Source organism: Polyodon spathula, chromosome 3, assembly GCF_017654505.1.
Source record: "Polyodon spathula isolate WHYD16114869_AA chromosome 3, ASM1765450v1, whole genome shotgun sequence".
NCBI lineage: Eukaryota > Metazoa > Chordata > Actinopteri > Acipenseriformes > Polyodontidae > Polyodon > Polyodon spathula.
The window spans coordinates 41,449,774-41,467,081 of record NC_054536.1 but is presented as its reverse complement, the minus strand read 5'-3'; the positions used below and the strand labels follow the sequence as shown (position 1 = coordinate 41,467,081).

General features: G+C 39.2%; 1 protein-coding gene across 1 annotated transcript in view; it reads right to left on the bottom strand.

The window, feature by feature from the left end:
- Positions 1-17,308, bottom strand: part of LOC121313097 (PH domain leucine-rich repeat-containing protein phosphatase 1-like) — a 133,286-nt gene that overhangs the window by 77,086 nt on the left and 38,892 nt on the right. The window lies entirely within an intron of this gene.

Genomic DNA, 17,308 nt, shown 5'->3' with positions numbered 1-17,308 from the left:
AACAAATATTATAAAAGTAGCCTACATGAGTAATGGCACTGGCAGTAAATGCACCTTCTGCAATGGAAACAGGAAGAAAGCGTTACAGCAATCAGCCTTTTGGTGCGTTCCCCTTTAAGAGAGGTGGGCTGTGTGCGTGTGTCAGTCAGTTGCATGTAGCAGTGACGTTTCAATACAACAGCAGAGAAAGATTTTTTTTTTTTGTGCAGTGTGTTTATATGATGGACTGCACGCTTTCAGAAACTGGCAGCATGTTGTATCATAAATGCATTTGAATTAAACAAAGCAAGCTTCATAAACACAGTGCTTGTACTGTACTTACATATCCTCCTATACCCCAGTCCACAGGGGGTCGGATATGCGACGTTGTACTGCACTTACATGGAGCTGTTCTTCAATTCAGTATACAAAATGTACACAAAAGCTAACATGGTTTGTGAACTGTTTATAAAACAGTAACTTTTTATTTTTTAATTAGGATTTGAGTGCAGGTTTGTGTATTTAAGTAGTGAGGTCCTAAAATGTATTGAATAATATCTAGAAGTCTATGTGTTAATGCTAGCTACACAGCAGCATCAGCCAATTAACTGTGTACATGCTCAAGCGTTACATTGATTATTATTACTATACTTTACACCGTTGAGCAGAAAACTTAGTTGAGTTTCGAGGATTTAATAATTTAGCTACCGTGTGTACAGAAATACAATGGGTGGAGAAACCGATAACGAAATGTGTGATACATCCCATCCACCAAAAGAGTGTAAGCGGTTTACGTTTTACAGTCAAGAACGGGCAAAAAGAGAAACCTTCAGAAAGTGGTTAAAGCCTAGCCAAGCAGATCCCTATTTAGTGACTGCGTTTTATGCCCATCAAAAATCTTAGTGAAACATGAAAGGAAAGCAACACTTGAGAATCACTAAAAGACCCAAAAAAACCAAAAGAATGTGCAGTCAAAACACAAAAACCAGGCAACTGCTACCTTTATGATAAAGAAGGATTCTGCAGACGAGGACAGAGTTGCGGTGGCAGAATTAACATCTGTATACCATGGTGTGCAGCAAGGACACAGCTATCTTTCAACTGACTGTGACAATAAGGTTAGTTCAACGACATTTCATGATTCAAAGATTGCTACAAAAAAGTCCTGTGGGAGAACGATGAGTAAAGCTCTGGTGCAGAATGTTTTGCCGCCATTTAGCCAGAAGAGTTTAGCAAGAGACTTGAAAAACTCATTCCTCTTTGCTTTGTGTTCTGACACTTCAAATTCTGGGCACTGTAAATTGATTGCGCAAATCACTGAAACGAATGGCCTGTCACTCAGTCAAATTAGCGCTTATGGTGCTTATAACGCATCAGTTCATTTTGGGGTGTCACAATTCAGTTTTTCAAAAGCTGAAAGAGAAAAACCACTACATGTTGAAAGGCAACTGCAAGTGTCACTTAATTAATAATACACTGAAAACATTGAACAGGATTCTCAGCACTGCAGGATATGACAGGACATGCAGGATATGCCATGTATTTTCAATATATGACATATTGAAAATACATTGTATTAATGAACCCAATTGCAATCAGTGCAATACCTGCAGAAGCACTGCAGAGTTCCACACCAACACAAGGCATGTTTGTGTTTAAATGCTTTATAGGTGAATTCCTGATTGTCAATCTCATTTACTGTAAACAACTGAAGTGATATTAAAACGGTTTAACTAATTTAAAATCCCACTCGAAAACTAAAAACTGTCATTACATTGCAGTAAATAAAGTCCACTTCAAATTTGTACTACATACTGTACAATTACTGTAGTTCTTTTACCTGACGGGAGTCATTTCAATCATTTTCATGTGCTCACTGTCACAAGCACTGCTGTCTTTATACACATATTTAGAATTGGCCTACATTGCATCACACTTGTAAACATGTGTATAATGCACCCACATTCAGAGAAAACAGCCTTGAATGTCAACCTTGCTCTGTTTATCTTTTAGTCTGAATAAATGGTTGTCATTCACCCACAACAGGCTGATGGCTTTGAAACTCCAAGTCTGGAGACAGTATTTCTACCTGTTATAGTACATGCAGGGGATAAACTAAAGTGTTGATTCAGTGAAATAATCCAATGATTCAAGTGAAGTTGCAGATGAAAGCTATATATCTTCTCACTACTCTGCTGTTTAGTCCATTAATTCTGCTGAAAAAGAGTTGTTAATTTTAGTTACGCCCTCTTCCTTCTTTAACACGAAAAGGCCTTAACAGTCACAATGCTGTATGAAAGGAGCAAGGGCTCTAACCTTTTATAGTATAAAACAGGGAGTTATAGTGCATCAATACAGCAGGCTATGTTTCCATCAAAATGGCAAAGAAAATAAACGTTTATGTGCATCTAAAATTCACCAAACGCTGTGCGCATTAACTGCAAAAAATGGGTTTCCATTAAAACTCATTTCTAGCGCATAAACTGGTCAATATGAGGACGTCATGGGCAGAGCTAGGGTTGATCGCAATAAATAAATAAATTAATGAATTAATTTCAAAAATACGCTAGGCAATTTCCATTGCATTTCTCTACCTTAAAACCAAAAAATATTCACATTTTTAGCAACTACCTAGCTAAACAGAGTGACTAATAAAACTATACTTAGGGAGTAAACGTATTGGCGCCCCATACTGAATCCAACCAAATGTGTATTAAATTATACCTAGCCGTCCTTATTCTAAGGTAAATGAACGAATCAGGGTTGTTACAAACAGGTGGACGTCCCTGCTGTAAAATGATTATTTTCTCATATCAATTCATGAAAAAACAAAACAATGAAGTAGCAAGCACTGTTTAAAGATCAGAAGAAGAAAGGAGAGGTACATTTAATGTTTAATATATTTGGTTTTAGTATTGTATTGCAAAGGGTGATTTAAAAGCACCTGCAAGAGAAGGAAGGTGGTCTGTATGGCCTCCCTGGATATGCCTTACCCAACCAGGTTTGAAGCTGATGAAAGTGCCACTGGTGGTATGAGCATACCCTCTGTCTCTTGAGCAGTGTCCGTTCCCCGTCCCCCTTTTGCTTGTGGATGCCTATTTGTGCTTTTTTAACGTAGTCTTTTGGTTTTATATATCCTATTTTACCAGGCTTATTATCAGTGGGAGACAGGTTGGTTAGTGGGTTATAGGACATGGGATTCATTTAGTTATAGCTATACACATATATTGTATATATAATATTAATATGCACTTGGTTTGGTTTCTTTTTTTGTACTGAATACATAGTCCTAGTTTGTGCTTAACTTGCATGAACTAGCAAATCGAATTTTCCAAAATACTGTAGGTCTAGAGTATTTTTGAACGTCAAATAATAGCTTGTGACAAAGTGCCCACCCCTGTGTATATTATCTGTTATATGTTGCGTGTGGTGTGTTAAATGTTGGTGCATAAACATTGGTACACAGGATATAAACGGGTCTGTGTTTCACGTGTGTTTAAAAATGTATATTTGTATTTGGGCATGAGGATTGCACAGCACTTCACGTGCAAGTAAAAAGCAATAATATGTGAGCACGGGGAATTGCACTTTATTAATTCATGTGCAGTTGTACCGAGACTCCAATTGAATGATTGATTAGCAATCGAGTCTTGGTACAGCTGCATAAAAGCAGCATGTTTTCACCCACTAGGGGTGGGTGTTCGGTGAGTGGAGAACGGGATAGGAGACGGAGGTAGTAGTTGTGATCATAAGAATATTAGTAAAATATCTGCTCACCGTATTTTTGCTTAGTATTAGTCCATTTTGTTTGTCTCTGTTTTGGCTGCATGTGCCGTGTCCTTGTGTTTCTGTTCATTACCACCGTTTATTTTCTGTTCTGTTTATTTATTAAATGCTTATTTCCTGGCTCTGGTCTGACTCCACCCACTCCAGCTGTCTTTGTGACATGTGGTGTCAGAACGGGGAGAACACCGCCTCCAAGTGTCAGACCAGAGCAGGAACCGCAATTTGTTGTTTAAAATAAAAAAAATTAAAAAAAAAGAACAAAAACAACAAAAAAAAATAAAATAAAATGGGAAAGAAGGGCAGAAGGCAGCAGCCACAATACCAGCCGGAGGAACAGCAGCCCGGGTGTTACTGCTGCGCTCAGCCTGGGCATTCTAGCACCAACTGCCCCTGGTATCCACTCGGAAAGCTACCCCAACTGTGCCCCAACTGCGGAGGTGAGCACTAAGTTTTTATAAAGAACCTCACGGCAGAGTTATGCCCTGGCTGTGGGGCTTATGGGCACACGTTAGCCATATGCCCTACGCAGTATGGAGAGGAGGAACTGGCCCAGGAGAGGAAGGTGAGGAGGCAGAGAAGGGGAAAGGGGAAGAGGAAGGCAGAATGTCCACCGCCCAAGTCTCCACCAGCAGAGGAAGAATGCCTGCTGGTTTTGCCTCCAGAGCCAAAGGGAGAGATGCACCATTCCCCTGCAAGACAGGGAGAGCCGCACCAGTCCCCTGAAACAAGGGTAGACTACATGCCGCTCCCATCTCCGCCACCAGGAGACTACACGCCGCTCCCACCTCCACGGGCAGGAGCAGAGCAGCAGGAGCTGCCTCCGCCTCCTCCATCGGCAGAGCAGCAGGAGCTGCCTCTGCCTCCCCCACCGCCAGGAGCAGAGCAGCAGAAGCTGCCTCTGCCTCCTCCACCAGCAGAGGGTGAATGCCTGCTGGGTCCCCGTCCACCAGCAGAGGGTGAATGCCTGCTGGGTCCCTGTCCACCAGCAGAGGGTGAATGCCTGTCCCTGTCCACCAGCAGAGGGTGAATGCCTGCTGGGTCCCTGTCCACCAGCAGAGGGTGAATGCCTGCTGGGTCCCTGTCCACCAGCAGAGGGTGAATGCCTGCTGGGTCCCCGTCCACCAGCAGAGGGTGAATGCCTGCTGGGTCCCTGTCCACCAGCAGAGGGTGAATGCCTGCTGGGTCCCCGTCCACCAGCAGAGGGTGAATGCCTGCTGGTATCACTTCCCCCACCAGCAGAGGATGAATGCCTGCTGGTATCACTTCCCCCACCAGCAGAGGATGAATGCCTGCTGGTATCACTTCCCTCACCTTCACAAGGAGAGGAGCTGGAGCTGCCTCTGCCTCCATCACCATCAGGGGGATAGGAGCGGGAGCTGCCTCCCTGTACAAGAAACAGTACCAGGACTTGATGCTGGCATTCCTCAGCAGTCACTGCATAGTCTGCTGAGGGAAGCACAGCGGAAAACGGCCCGGCTGCAGCGGCTACGAAGAGGGCCAGCACATCAGCTTGTCCTGACTCCCTGCCTCACTTCACCCAAGGATGCCTCCTTCGCTTCGCCCAAGGATGCCTGCCACGCTTCGCCCAAGGATGCCTGCCACGCTTCGCCCAAGGATGCCTGCCACGCTTCGCCCAAGGATGCCTCCGCATCGCCTGGGGTCGCTGGGACTGCTTCGCCAGGGGTTGCCAGCCGCTCTGCATCGCCTGGGGCTCCCTGTTGCTCCGCATCGCAGCAGGAAGTACTGTGGCCGGAACCTCACCAAGGGGAGTTGCCGGCCATGAAGAAGGGGGAGGAGGTCTGGAGACCACCAACCCCAGCAGCTGTTTCGCTGCCGGAGATCGGGGGGGAGGTCAGGAGACCTGCTCTCACTGCAGCAGTTTCACTGCCGGAGATCGGGGGGGAGGTTCCCCGCACGCAGTACTCAACTTATAAACAGATGAAAATGGTCAAAGAAAGTGTACAGTACCAGCCTCTAACCCTTTTCTAGCAACTGTAATACTTTTCAACAATGGGCAGAACTATTTTAACAGAAAGGTTTGTCAGCACCCAAAAGAATGTGATGAAATTGCCAATCTGCATCAGGAAATGCATGATCATCAAGGTGCCTCCTTGTCCTTATAGTTAAGTCTCAATGACTGCCATGGCAGCAGGGGTGTAGTTCCTAATCAGCTGCTGTAGAGGATGTCTATCATTTCTTTCTCTTTCTGAGGATTTTAACAGGAAATGAATTGGCTTCTCCTCTCAGTAGCCCCTGAGGTAGGGCACATTCTCCTACGAAACAGGAGGCATAAACAAGACTACAGTAGGAGGAGAATGTTTAGTTTAGTTTTACCCCCCCTGTTAAGAGGAAATTAAAGTACTCAGGAAAGGAGAGAGTAAAATAACGGGGCTTTTGTTTAAAAGTAATCTGTCAGTGTGCTTTCTGTATACAGTACACAAAGAGGAAAAAACATGGTTTTAAAATGATTCTTTTAAATGCTTTTAAAATAAGTTGAGTTGTAAATCTACGTTGAAAATATTAGATAAGACAACCTTGTAAAATGATATCTGAATTAAGTAGTAGTATTACCCTGTATTGGCTCACAGGGTATGGCAAGACTTTTTCAAGGAAGTGTGTCTCCCTATACTGTAGCTACAGTAAGATTGCCTAGCATAAATAAACAAGCTGCTCTGCTTTTTGATATAACATACAATAGAAGGCTTAACTACTGTGACAATGCTTAAAAATGTAATCTGAGGAATGATAGTGTAAAATTGGTCAGGTGTGTTGTCTAATAAAAGTTATGTTTGTTTCCCTGCTGGCTATCCTACTGTACACAATAACACATCACGGCTTAGTTTCAATGGTACAGATATATTAGCCAACATAGTATATTTGCTAAAATCCCAGACTACTGACTGAAATGTCACCTGTTTGAATGTGAGAATTGTCTCTTTCCATACTGTAGCAAACTTAATTCAATACCCCAACCCCCTGCATACAACTGCTAAATAATTATCAGCAGGTGTCATGTTGTACATGGTACAGCTTATAATAAAGCTCAAGTTATACAGCAAACATAACAGACATGTACAGTACATTGGTAAAGACCCGACTGCACAGTATCTCCAGACTTCTTTTCAGCATTGAGAATGATGAGCTTATCCTTGTTTTTCTGGCTCCATTGTTCAACAACTTGAAAAGCAAATTCTGCAAACAATAAGTTTTTAAAAGCTAATTTGTGTGTATTTGCTGCTGAATGCTACTGAAAAACTACAAAATGTCAAATCCACAGAAAATCAAGTCAAAACATCAACCTTTTGTGGTAGGCATACCGTACACTAATGTATTTACAGTAACAAAGAGACTTTGTTCCCAGTCAAGTTATTTGTAGTCGTTGTAGACCTACAGGTATATCTGAGCACTGGGTCTCTCTGGTTTTAAGCTGTGTGTCTGGTTTTATTTACTGAATACGAAAACATGTTTATGCAACACATAAACTCCTAAATGCTTGTAATGTACTGATGTTATAGATCAAGTTTAAAAGGGCAGACAGAGTATGAGGAGCTAACCCTAGAATCTACTGGGGCAAATGTCATTAGACTCTCAGAGCACTTGTCTACAGGAGTCAATAAAAGCACCAGCTTGGGGGAATAGATTTTTGCGATAGTTTCTTTGACTACATGATGTTAAATTAAAAGTCTAGATTATGTTTATAATTTATTTTTCATTATGTCTCAATCGTAAAATTCTATGTGATGCAAAACTTTCCATAGCTGTACAGTTTGTGCCTGTGACAGTCCTCAAGTTCAGCATTAGTGACACACTCTGGCAGTGAGGCGTACTTTAAACACAGCTATAGTGCTGGCAAACACTGCTTGAGAGGTACAATATCAGTATTCACTTTTAGACAGACAGGAAATGTTCAGACTAGGCGTTCTTTTCAATTGTGTACTGTTTTAAACTTAGATTTCCTCTTTCAGCCAGCCCAGCAGAAAGATGTAAAGATTTCTATTTACAGCAAAGACTGACAAAAAATATGACCACAAAAAGCTGTACTTATGATACAGTATCTGTCAGATCTACTTTACAGTACATACAGTAATCATAGCGCTAAATTATTTAATTTCCACTTGCCAAAAGTATTACAGTACTCGAGGGAACAACTCATAATTCAAGGGTTTGGACAGTGCCTTCAGTAGTATGCTGAAAGCGGCATTAGCCGAAATATTTGTCTGCTTGGACTTTTTGACTTCTTCAAAGTTAAGGACGACTTACAGAATTACTTTATCTGCTAAAAGAACATTAAAAATGATAAGACCTGAATGATCACCAACATTTCAAGAATGTAAGAAAACATTTGCCAGGTTCAGTAAAAAGAATGTCAGAAAATCATTTCTGAGCAATATTCAGTGACGTGCTTTGTAAGTACAGTATGCATTTTCCCTGGAAGTTAAGTGTTATTATTCTCCAGTATTTACACAGACACAATATAAGTTTTCTCAGCCTCAGCAATTTGGCTACTGCACATTTGTATTACTTGAAATAATTTTGGTAATGAGAAAGTCTACAAAAGAAAGAAATTACAAATTCAACCAAATATTTTACAAATGCAGGGTACACTAAACCCTCGTATTGGGTGTATTTAATACTAATCCTGATCTCAGAGAACAAACATATTGACCATACTGAACACCTACACAAACAATGTACTGTACAGTGTACTGCAGCACAGGCCAGCCCTCTGATCCTACAGTAACAAGACGTCTTTTTATTTTGCACAAGCATTGAATAAGACAGCAGCCACCTTTTAGTCTGAAAAGCTCCACTGGCAAATTCCAGTAATGAAGTACTGCAAGTCACGCATGACAAGCTGTGCAAGAACAATAAACCTGCTAAACTCCCCTCCATCGAGTCACCAACCCTTTACTTTGAGCCCTTCAGTCTTCAACCAGAGGAGGAAACCTGTCGGACTTCAGGTGGCAAAGCAAAGTGCAATTCATACAGTACAAGGATATGAATTTTCAAAAACCTTTCAAAATACAACTGGAGGGGGTGGGGTAGTTCATCCCTACAACACCTCAATAGGAATTGCAACACTGCAGTATACTGTACATTGCACTTCAATATTTTCAGATTGTAATTTACGTTTTTCATTCGCCCTAAAACTTAAAATTTAACACCTGTTCTCTGCCTAAGATTTGTAATTAATATTATGTTTTTCTGTTTTTTTTGCATTAACAGTTCTTTTGGAAATTTGGACAGTTAGACACCTGGTGAAATGAAATGGCTATGACCCCCCATTTTACACATTTACCAGTCCGATCCACATCCCTGATAAGGACAACACATTCCTTATGCACTGAAACCCAATAAGCAACAGCACTTGAAAGATAGATATTCAGAAACATGCACTGTAAGTATAGCACAGCTGACAAACCAAGACTAATTATTAGCATGACTAAAAAATCAGTATGAAAAAAAAACACACTAAACAAGCCAATCTGATGGATACAAATGTGGCATCAGTGTCAAGTAATCAAGCCAAATATCTGCATGAAAAATGAAACCCTAATAAGCCTGTGCTAAACTGCTGATACTGAACATGACTTTAAATACACTCCATAAAGGACACATCCAATCTCTGTTTATCTCCACGCTACTGTAGGGACAATATAACACAAGGTTTTAGAGTACATGAATATGCATATCAGACAAGGCTTAGTGTACAGTAGTACAGTATGTGTAGTGCTATGAAGTACAGTATGGAATTCCCACTCACTGTGATGATGCTATCTGGTTACCACAGCTGGCACCTTGCAGTAAGTCAATCCATTTAACAGGCAACATCACCTTTTTAATATGAATACCTTGCAGTACAGTAGCAGACTTCATACCAAGCTGTTTTTTGGCAGCAAGGACCTGTTCTCCTTCAGGGGATAACACATAGGAACTGCCCAGCCATAGTACCTCTTCACAAGATGTGCTTTTTACGCACAATTCACTCACATGCTTCAGATCTCAAGCTTTCAAGAAAAGACCAATTTACAACTGCTGCTGGTTACATTACAGAACAGGCTCACAAGATGATTGAAAAGCCGTAGTCATAATGCATACAAGATGTGATTCCAACAGCCTTTAGTGTAGTTTTGCATAAACATTCTTGGAAATGACAGTATGCCTTTATTCATGTGATGTAGATGAACACAAGCAAATTCATTTCAGTAAGGTTGGACATCTGAAATATTTTTTAGGCTACACAGCATTATGATGCAAAAAAGAAAAAAAACACAAAATTACTTCTACGGTATTTTTACAAGAAACATACAGAAGTTAATAAATATTAATTAGAATAACAGAAAACATGAACTGTAAACTGACATCAATTGGATACACTACTGTAGCACAAGCCTTCACTAATATTGGTGCTTTTGAATTGATATGTACTGTAAGTGGTACTGTAGTATTCATTACATTTACATTCAGTAAATAAATGTTGACATGTTCAATTGGATTAATGACCCATTCGTTTTGTGGAGTAACCTTTAAATGTCAAGTAATTCGCCCCTATTTAGTTAATTCGCAGTGCTTTTTATTATGGTTTCTAAAGTAACTCAGTTTTGTGCTGCAGCTGACATACATTCTTATACTGTAGGTACTGTACAGTACCACAGGGGTAAACTGACTGTACAAGTATATCAGTACTGTGAATTACTTACAGAATATATATTGCTGGGATTGTGGTTTCAATTTAAAAGCTGAAGTGGCTAAAGATGCAAAAACAGTGAACTGTAATGAACACAAAAAAGAAGCAATTAAAAAAAATGTAAGCTTTACTTTCTTTTTCCAAACTAAAGTGTCTGCATTTGATCTTTTCTTGGGCCATAATGTGTATGGCATTACCTTTCTTGAAAGTCCTATGGCAATTAGTTTGAGCAACATCCACTTGTCAGCATTCTATTAACTCATATGAGCTTGAACATGCCTTTATGAAAATATATGAAAATTAAAGGAGAATGTTAAGCTTTAGAGACAGATAATTGCATGTTTTCTTTCACGTTGGGATTTCCGCATCCTCCTTGATTTTTCCCACCAGGTGCTTTGTAACATTTTCAAAAGGAACCCCCCTGCCTAATCGATTGTCCCTTGTTCTAAATTAACAAAAGCCGCCCTCAGTGACATTGGCAGTCCAAGGCCTTAATGAGCCTTTTATCTGGCACTGCAGGGCTCCTCTTCCCACTGTTCCCCAGCACAAATATTCCATGTGAAGTTAAGCCTGCCACTTGAGAGCAGAGAAAGCTTCCACTGTAATGCAGACAAAAGTTGTTGTTTCAGACCAACCGGGTTACTCAAGCATCTGCTAATAAGCCATTCAGAGGTTCGATGCTAATTGTCAAGCTGGACTTGTTATTTTCATACCGAGGTAGCTGCTTTATGTAAAATGTCTACCACTAGGAACATTACATGAAATACACAACAAAAAAAAACCCAAAACTTCTCACTGTCTATGGAAACAATACATTTGGTACAGAAACCTTATTGTAGCTTTCAGTATTGAGCATTATTTCAGGAGAAAAAGAATCAGGTGATAATCAATAAAATACTACAGTATCTGCATTTCTTGGGCACACAGTAGTTAGTGTCAGGTACCGGTAGTCAAAATAATAAATAGGCCAACAGACATGAGGCATACTGTGCCTATGTGGAAGGATACATGAAAAAAGGAAAAACAAAACTAAATATACCAAACAATCTATGATGCCTGGTAATACCAGACGTAGACAGTCTTATTGCTTACGTGACATATTGTACAGAAATGCTTTAAAAAGAAGCTTTTTTATTAATAAAAAGCCATTTTCTTACACATTTTTACATTCTGATTCAAACTTGGACTGATGTTACATTTTCCAAACTAAGCTCTGCTACAGTGTTTCCATATGGGTACTTGTATGTGTGCAATTAAGATTTTAAATCTTAAAATATCAAATTCATTCTAATCTTTCACAGTGGATAATTGTGAAATAGTTGGAAAGGATTATATATCAACAGTACCCAAGATAAGTGGTGGGTACAGATGTTGATATTTTATCTACATGTTTATCCTGGTCAGCAAGATGCTAGCAGTCTTGGAATGTTCTGGTTTTCATACTACCACAGATGTCATCTAAATGACAACTGAACCGACAGCACCAGCGTCAATATCTAATGCCACACCATGTATGTATTACAGTAAATGCCATCTTACAGCTGCCAATATTTTTAAAACCAACAAGGTAAAGAGGTGCTATTTTTTTTTTGTGCTACTCGGGGCCATATTCACAAAGCATTTGACACCAATTTGACACCACAAACCTCAGCTCGCTTAAAACGATCAGACCCGAGACTGGAAAAATTGGTGGTCGTTGCCCATTTGGCAATCGATCATGGCGCGGATCATTTCTTTTTTCCCTGTGTGAATGCTGATGGGAGAGGACTGATTGCAATCGCTTCGGTGTGTGTGTTTGCACGCCATTATGTAAACATATCCCAGAATACAGTTGGGCTTTCGATGTGAGCTGAGCCCGTTTGAAATTCCAGTGAGAATGTTAAATGACTTTGTGCCAGTAACGGAAGGTGAACGATCCATTAAACAAATGCTGCTTGTTTCCCCGGGCTGTCCTGAGCACGGAGCATTCTCAAACAATCTGATCCTGGGTTGTTTGCAATTGCTGCCGCATGAATGGGGCCTTACAGGCCTCCTGAAGCTTTTTAATATCAACACTTGTGTTAACTTAGCATGGTGGTACAGTATATGCTTTTTTAATATGGATTTTAGATTATGATGGAGTTCTGACTGTACAAAACTAAAATACTTGTGGCTCACAGCTGGCTTCCAAATCCTACAAGTATTGCAACATGTTCGGGTTTAGTCTCAATTTTGGTTTTGCTATCCAGCTCTCATCAGTTGAAAATATTATGCTGTACATCAGACACTGTGTCTCCACAGGGATTCACAGGGAGCTTTGGTCAATAATTCAGAGAAGCTCTTCAGCTCTCATTTACTGGACTGTAAATCCTGCCAGACTAAACCCTTAATCATCCTTTCTTCACACCCTGACCCCTGACCTACTTGTTTCATCACTCTCATAGTGGAACACAGCCCCAATAAACTCGGACATAACCTTCAGAATGCTCCTTTTAATATGGTACTTTATTGTAGGTAGAACATTTTAACAATTTAAACCTTTAGTTTTACTGGTTCAGGTTTTTGTAAATTGTACCAAATTGACTATACTGTAGATTGTTTTTTATATGTATTTTTATTGTATTAAAAAAAAAAAAACACAACTGTAGACATAGTATTACAGCTAACAGGTAATAGCTAACAGCATACAGGTCCAGTCATCTACTGTATTGCCTGGCAAATCTGACATGTACTGCGGCAACAGAGAAGTTCTATACAGTAATTCTTGGTGTAATGAACATACAATACAGTTTATAACAAAACGCATTACTGTTGCTGCCTGCTGTGTTGTACAGAATAGATCACTATCATACCTTTTTCAACAAAGCTGCAAATTCGAATGTTAAAGGGCAAGATTATACAGTAGCACATACTTAGAATTCACAACAAGCTAGATATAAGCCCTCAGGTACTTATTGGATAACTGTCTGACAGCCCTAAGCCCTAAATATACATACATAATTTTGAATGGTATTTTTAGAAAAAAAAATTGTAGATATAGATATATATATGATATATATATATATATATATATGTATTTCTATCTGTACAAAAAAACATGTGTTCGTGTGGTTAGTGATTGTTACATCAGTGACGCATGGTCACTAAGCGTACGGTGCAGATTAAAAAACGTCTAAAGGTTTTTGGATGTTTCCACAACTGTCAGGTGTAATATCTGTCCCCATTAAGCATGTTGAAAGAGTATGTCTTTTCCCAAATGAATCACTTAGTGCAGTGGTATTAATAATAATAATAATAATAATAATAATAATAATATAATAATAATAATATTATTATTATTATTATTATTATTATTATTTTATTATTATTTTATTATTATTATTATTATATTATTATTATTATTATTATTATTATTTTATTACATTTGCTTGAGTAGCCACAGTATATAGGTAACAAGCTTAAGTGTGTCTTATTAAACTCATAGCAAAATCAGGATTGGATCGAACCACTATGCAATGGGAGCTTTATTGTCATCCCTGTTAAGCACATCATTACTGCAGTTTCTGCCTTTTTTGGCCTATGAAAAGGATCTACTAAGGAATGCAGTTTGCAGTACAAATCAGAGATTATTTATGTGAGTGAAGCTGAGCAAAGGAATGTTAAGAACTGATATTTAAGAACAAGAATAGTCAAAAGCATCAAAGGACATTAAAAAATCAAATGTAACCTTCTCAACATAGTATTTAAATCTTGCAGGAACTACTCGCGTTTAAAAGAGTACTACAGTATGTAACAGTAAGCAGGAGTTTTGCATTCACAGCAAAATCAGAAAAACAAAAAGCAAGCAATTTTAACATTTACTATAAATATCTCAAAATGTCTTACAAAACAAGAAATTCAATAAAATCTTTTGGGGAGCTGCTGTTAGCTTAAGATGTATTATTCTTAAGAGTCTTAAAATGCCCTTATAAAATCCAGTTAGCAAGGCAATTTCAGTGACAAATGAAATTTTCCAGTGACAAATTTATTTTTAAAAAATTTTCCAGGCCCCAATAATTCCAACCCTATAATTTCCACTGGCAGAGTGGAGATGTTCTGAAAAGCTAAGCAGAAATCCATCTCCCCAAGCCAAGAGTTTTCTTTTTTTCTAAAATATAAAATTGTGTTTCTCAAATGCCAACCCAACTGCTGTGAGAAGCTTTCTTAAATAATTTAAACTTTAGTTTTGACACTATGCCTTACAACTTGTGGGGTAATCGCCTTATTGTAGTTGTATTGTATTGCACATCACAATTAACCAGGTAACATTTTTCCCCATTTCTAAATAGTCAGCAGTGCCTGGTAAAACCGGTTAGTGTGCAAATGATTCACAAACTGTACATTCCTCAAAATCATAAAAAAACTCAAATGTAGTCCACTGCACCCATGTAAGATCTTAGGGTCTATCGTAACTATGTTGAATTATTGGGCAGTTTATCTGAATATAAATAGCACACAACAGCAAGACGGCCAACCCTTCATGTTAGCCAAAAATATATTTTTCTCAAAGGTAAATGAATCATACAGTAGTCGTACATTCCAACTTGGCCTGGAAATTGCTGTTAGCCCACAAGTACCATATGTACTGTACCAATATAAGACAAATTACTCTGACGTACCACAGAGCAAATTAATGAAATGATAAAACATCAATGCTACAATCAGGCAACACCTCCATTAACCCAGCTCAGTATTACATACTGCTGACGGACACCTTGCATGAAAGCCAGCATTCAAAACAAATGCAGATTTCCTGGGAGGAATAAAACTGTTACAATATAAAACAAAAAAGAAATTTGGCTGCAGGAAGAATCAGTTATTGTTTGGAGGATTTTACTTATTTAATTTATTTTTTTACTAGTTTTGTACTATTAGAGATTTTTTTCTCTGAAAATGTGCCTTTTCCATTGAATTTAGCCCAATAAGTCAAAACAGTACCCACGAACTGCATACATATATTAGACAAACAACAAATTGTAAAACATTTACTGCTGCGCAAGGCTGAAATTTGTTACATAAGAGAAGCTGCTGATGCCCCAGGGGCAAAGCAAAAGTCTTGGAAAAATAGAAATCGCTTTAAAGTACATCCTAGCACAGCACAACCAGCAACCCTGCTCCACCGAATCCTTGAATTATTCAAACCCAACAAGCTCAAGCCCTGTTGTTACAAATCTCACAATATGAAGTCACGGGCTGTAAACTTATTGCGTACATATTTTATTATGGTACGTGGCTATGCTTTCCTGTGGAAATTGATACCCCCAAATCTATTCACTGTACAATCTTTCCTTAGTAAAAATGTAATGCTACGCAATAAAATATTATGCATGTTTTACAGCACATTTCAAAGGTTAATTTTGTTAAGTGCACTGCTCCTAATTAATTTAGTACTGCCAAAAACCTCTGGTGTGGCAAAAAATAAAAACGGACCATGTGTTCTCAACAGGACAATCCCATATTGAAAATAAGATGCAGGCAATCTTCTAGTTCAGCTTCTCAAAGGGTCCCAAGCCATTGTCCTCAGATTCTTAAACTGTCCTGCTTATGTGCTCAGTTTATAGTAGATATTTCTCAATTATATGCTGACCGACTATCTGAAAGAGTGCAGTGCTGTTATAGAATGTCTTCTACGAAGGAGGTCTATTTCAGGCAGGAGTAATTGAAATGTAGAATGTTTAGCCTAAGAATTGTAGTACTTTTTTTGGCCCATACGGCAATGCAGACAATGACCTGCAGCTTAAAAATTTACAAGCCTAAGCTCAGGGAAACAACATGATACGAGCAGTGGGAATAAATCCCAGGGAAAATGGCATCCTCTCCAGCATGGTGCTGCAGGTTTTTAAATTATACCAGTAATGTTTTCTATTGTATTTTACAGTCTTGCAAAAATACATTCTCAGATTCAGAATCTGAAATACATTAAAATTAGGATTTTTTCCCACTGATCTACAAAGCCTTGAGCACCATGTCAATCATATATTACCACACAATTTGTTGATGGACTCCACCTGTGTAAGAAATTAGTGGATCACCTGCTTTAAATGAATCTGTGAGGATAAATACCGCTTTCTCTGTATTGTCCCACAGTATGGTAGAGACTTTCAAAAGAAAAAATCAAAATGAAGACGAAAGAGCATTCTAAGCAAGTCAGGGATGTAATTATAGAAAAGCACAAATCTGGGGAAGGGTACAAAATCATTTCAAAGGCATTGAATATCCCTCGGAGCTCAGTGCAGTCCATCGTACAGAAGTGGGAAAAATACGAAACTACCACCATAGGATTAGGCCGCCCCTCTAAACTTAGTTGTGGACAAGAAGGGCACTTCTCAGGCCTTTATGGGAGAGTGGCAAGGAAGAAGCCATGGCTGAAAAAAACCCATATCCTTGCCCGCAGAGTTCACAAAACGTCACCTGGAAGATACCGCAGTTATATGCCAGAACGTCTCGTGGTCTGAACACTAAGCGGTATGTGTGTCGCAAATCAAACACTGCACACCAGCCAGGTAACACCATCCCCACCATAAAGTAAGGCGGTGATAGCATCATGTTATGGGGATGCTTTTCAGTAGCAGGGACTGGCAATATTGTTAGGACTGATGACAGGATGAATGGCACACAATACAGAGAAATCCTGGATAAAAACCTGCACCGCTCTGCCAAAAAACTCAAACTGTGGAAGAAGACGATCAATGATCCAAGGCACACTGCCAGAGCAACACTGGAGGGGCGTAAAATGAAGAGAATAGATGTCCTAGAGTGCTAAAAGAAGTACGGTAATCCAAACTTGGGCAACATTGAAATTAGAAAGTTATTTAACTTTATGATGAATATAAAGAC